At 35.2% G+C, this 4,722-nt stretch overlaps 1 pseudogene; it reads left to right on the top strand.

Moving 5' to 3' along the window:
* Nucleotides 1-1,909: 1,909 nt before the first annotated feature.
* LOC145799217 (wall-associated receptor kinase-like 8) lies at nt 1,910-4,030 on the top strand (annotated as a pseudogene).
* Nucleotides 4,031-4,722: the final 692 nt, after the last annotated feature.

Below are 4,722 nucleotides of genomic sequence, written 5' to 3'. Positions count from 1 at the left end.
AGTACTCGTAAAGTCTACTTGCAGACACCAGCCTAGGGATTACCAATGTCGTATTTACCGCCCCTATTGATTAAAATTGGAAGTTTGTTGAATGTGTTAAGATTGCTAATTTACATTGAAATGGAAATTTTCTTTAAAAGGCATGGCATAGCATGAACATTGGCATTTTATTGGGAGTATGCATAACTGTATATACTTTGTAAGAACTCTCTACTGGGCTTTATGCTCACTCCTATGAGATTTGGTGTAGGTAAAGACGTTGTGATTCCGCCGAGCTAAGAGTGGGAATGTGTTTTGGTGAAGAGTAGCCTTGCTCTTATTTTTGTTGTGATATTTTTGTACGCCAAGGGCTAATATGTTTGGGTCCAAGAGACCATTTTGTGTAACCGGGCTATTACCTTGGAAGATGTAAGCCCTTAAGGGCGGTCTATTGGTTTGAGATTAGATGCATCACATGCTATAGCTTCAAGTGATTCTTTTATCGTTGAACGGATATCCGCATGTGAACTTTTGTATAAACACTCTCATTATTTATGTAAAGATGGATGGTTTATCGTCATGGTCTAGTGGATGTTAATCAATGTGTTCATGTTAGATTATTTTCGGGGCGTTACACAACCACGGTTGACAAGGGTGACAACCGCAATTGACAAGGATTGTACCGGTCGTTCGAGTGGTCATCCAGGCAGTCGACCATCACACACAAATTCAAGCAATTCGGGCAAACTTAAATTCAGTGGACGAATCATTTTTCAAGTTGAGCTTGAATATGACAAAGTCTCCAAACACTTAGCTCATCATAGTTGATCAAATTAGATTAAAGTTATAAGATCACTATCACAAGACTTTAAATGGAATGGCCCCATTATTATGACAATTGAAATAGTAATTAAATTTGATATTAACTACTAAAATATCAGTAAGTAAAAAGTTTGAATATGTCAAAGTCTCCAAGCACTTAGCTCATGATAGCAGACCAAATTTAATTATAAGTTAAAATCTGTATCACAACAATTTAAATGAAACGGCCTTATTATGATAATTGACACTGTAATTCATTTGCTATTAGCCACTAAAATATCAATAAATACAAAGTTTGAATATGAGAATCGGACAAAGTCTGATAGTCCATACTCAATTATATACTCTCTATTTTGCTCTTGATTTTATTAATTTTAGTCATTTTAATATATTATATTTAATATAATAAATAATGCTCCGGGCTTCTTGTATAAATTATGCAACTATAGTAGTAGTTATAAAAGGAAAAAACAAAAAGAAGAAGCATGGCTTTGCAGTTGATAATACACTATAATCAAAAAACCACCTCCTCCTCCTCCCTGCTGCTGCTGCTGCAATTGCTGTTGCTATGGCTAACAAAAACATTGGCGCAAAATTCATATGCCAAGGCTGGTTGTCAAGAAATCTGCGGAGATGTTTGAATTTCATTTCCTTTTGGAATTGGTCCCGGTTGTTACTTGAATGACTGGTACAATGTAGAGTGCAGGAACTCCCACAGCAGCAGCAGCTACTGAGGATTCGCACCTTACATAAAAAGCGTCAATCTTGAGTTCTGTCAATTTATCTGGAAACTATGTTCAAGTCAAGAATCCAGTAATATCTCTCCACTGTCCCCTTGTTAACAATGGATGCACAAGCCCAAGTTTAAACAGTGTTGACTTGACCAATAGCCCTTTCCTCTTCTCAGAAGCGTACAATTTATTCATGACCGTGACCTCAAGACTCTAATAACAACAACAACAATAACACAATAGTTGCCATGACAGATATGTACAACAAGACGACTACCCGGTGCACGCCTACTTGCAATTTTACTCAAAATTTCATCAATAATACTAGCTGCTGAACTGAAATCCCTGCAGATACCAAAGCAAGTTTGAGAGACTATATGAGTGGAAGTGGAGTGCAACAACAACAAGAGTGTATATATGCATTCGTGGATCACCAAATAGTAAATGGGTTCTCCTTTTACTTTGATATTCATATCCCTGCTGTTCTCGAATGGGTTTTACACAATACTACAACAGACCTCGGTTTGGCACCTTACGATAAAAACAGCCCATGTTTAATGTTGTCCCGTGTTACTCCTTCCTTATTGGAGGGGAGGTGTGTTGTTAAAAGCATCCAATGTCATTGCAGGTATCCCTTTGTCGGAAATCCTTATCTTCCCAATGGATGTGTAGGTACGTCTTATGCTCTCTCAACCTATCTACCTATGTCTTTGAATTAATGTTCAAGTGTTAAATATGTGTCTTTAATTTTCTGATAGAATTTATCGTAATTATATGCAGATGAATGCTCACAATATCCTAACCTTCCCTGGTGCAAAAGGCGGAAAGACATTATCATTGGTAAGCTCATTTTCCCTTTTAACTGTTTGAAGAATTCTACAAGGAAAAAGCTAGATGCTCAAAATAATTAATAAATAAAATAAAGAATTTTATTAAGAATTAACAGTAACTTGTGGTTCAAATTGAATTAGTGTATGGTGGGATTCATACATAAAGTGAATCTGAACAATACATTAATATTTCTAAATAAAATTTTAGACAAAACACACCAAGATTGACACCCACACACATTCATAGACAGAGTGGGTCTTTATGTGAGAATACAGGTATTATTATCTTTTATCTATACAATTTTATAATTGCATAGAAATTATTTGTGAATCTGATAAAATCCTCTTAAATGGGTATGAAACTTATAAAAAGGTGGAACCCAACTCATGTGAGAGAATTTTTTCTGATATCTATTTCTTTGTTTCTATTGATTCAACCGTCATATATGCTTCTAAATCTTAAATTAAAGTAATCTTTGCTTCTATATTAATTTATGAGTTGAGTTCTCTATAGGTGTTTGCGTTGGATCAGGTGGATTATTGTTTTACTTATTGCTGGGTGGCTAAGCAAAGTAATAAAGAAAATAAATGACAAGAAAGGCAAGGAAAAATTCTTTAAGCGGAATGGTGGTTTCTTGCTACGACAAGAAGTGTCTTCAAGTCATGGCAGTGTTGAAAAAACCAAACTGTTTAATTCAAACAAGTTGGATAAAGCCACCATTACAATAAGGATTGTATCCTCGGCCAAGGAGGCCAAGGTACCATTTACAAAGGCGTGTTGTCAGATGAAAAAATCGTTGCTGTTAAAAAGTCCAAAGTTGTTGACGAAGGAAAAGTTGAACAATTTATCAATGAGGTCGTCATCTTTCACAAATTAACCATAGGAACGTTGTCAAGCTCTTGTGTTGTTGTCTAGAGACAGACGTTCCCCTACTAGTATACGAGTTCATCCCAAATGGAACACTCTTTCAACATATTCATGACCCAAACGAAGAGTTCCCATTATCATGGGAGATGTGCTTTCGAATTTCCACAGAAATAGCTGGAGCTCTTTCCGACTTACACTATGCAGCTTTTATACCCATATATCATCAAGACATTAAGTCAACCAACATACTCTTGGATGACAAATACAAGGCAAAAGTTTCTGACTTTGGAACTTCAAGATTAATTGCTATTGATGAGAGTCACTTGACCACACTACTACAGGGGACCTTTGGGTATTTGGATCCAGAGTACTTCCAATCGAGCCAATTTACTGAGAAAAGTGATGTTTACAGCTTCGGAGTTATTATTGTTGAGCTTTTAACTGGGCAAAAACCAATCTCTTCCACTAGATCTCGAGAAAGTAGGGAGTATAGTCACGCATTTTATGGAATCACCTCGCAAGAAGATGCCTAAACTTGAATGGGAAGAAGAGACATACAATGAAAGTGTAGCAGTTGTGTTGGAAGGAATCAGAATGTCACAAGGAGGTTCAACCATTCACCAACACTAAAAAATTGAATACAATACAACTGATTTTTCTGAGGCTTGGGCTGTTGCTTCGACCTCAACAGGGTTATTTTTGGATAGTGGCAGTGGCACAGCTTTATCATTTGATGTCCAACCACTATTGCATATACCAAGTAGTGAAGTATAAACCATATATGCAATGCTTGTCCATGCTAGATAGTTACCAGAAAGCTTTTGTTATTCAAATGTTAGTTAGAATAATTATGTGCTGTCATGTTATGTTACAAACATGTACTAATAACTTATGCTTTGGATTGACAATAATAATAATATTTTTCTATACCATAATTCATTTTAAGTGATAAAAATAAAAATAAATAAATGATTATTCTAGATTTTTCATATAGAATCATTCACTACTCGATTGGGTTACAAAACTTAGTTTAGTTTTGTTTGATTTAATTATTTTGGAGATTGATTATAAGTCATTAGTCAGAGCAAAGTATGAATGATGTTAAATTCAAAAAAGATACGTACAAAGAAAAGTACACAGAAAAATCAATGTGTGGTTCAAATTCATTAGTGTGATGGGATCATTCAGAATAAATCTGAACCACATATTGAATTTTCTGTATACGTCAAATTGTTGTGTTGAATTTGGGTCAAGTCTATGAACTACATGCCTTTTCATCTCTAAACCATATATATTGCCATGACTTAGGACCACACTCAAAAATCAAGAAGCTCTAAAGAAGTTGGTACAAGTCACAATAAAAATTGACTTTTTGAAAGTGAATTGAGCTGGCTAGTGAAAGAAATGGAAGAGTGAAGGAGATAATAATGATGATTTAGATTAAATTTATAAACAGAATAAAGCACAGGAAAAGCATCTTTGGCAAGGCCAC

Source organism: Camellia sinensis, chromosome 9 (genome assembly GCF_055761805.1).
Source record: "Camellia sinensis isolate YWXY chromosome 9, ASM5576180v1, whole genome shotgun sequence".
Lineage (NCBI taxonomy): Eukaryota > Viridiplantae > Streptophyta > Magnoliopsida > Ericales > Theaceae > Camellia > Camellia sinensis.
This window is presented reverse-complemented; position numbering and strand designations above follow the sequence as displayed.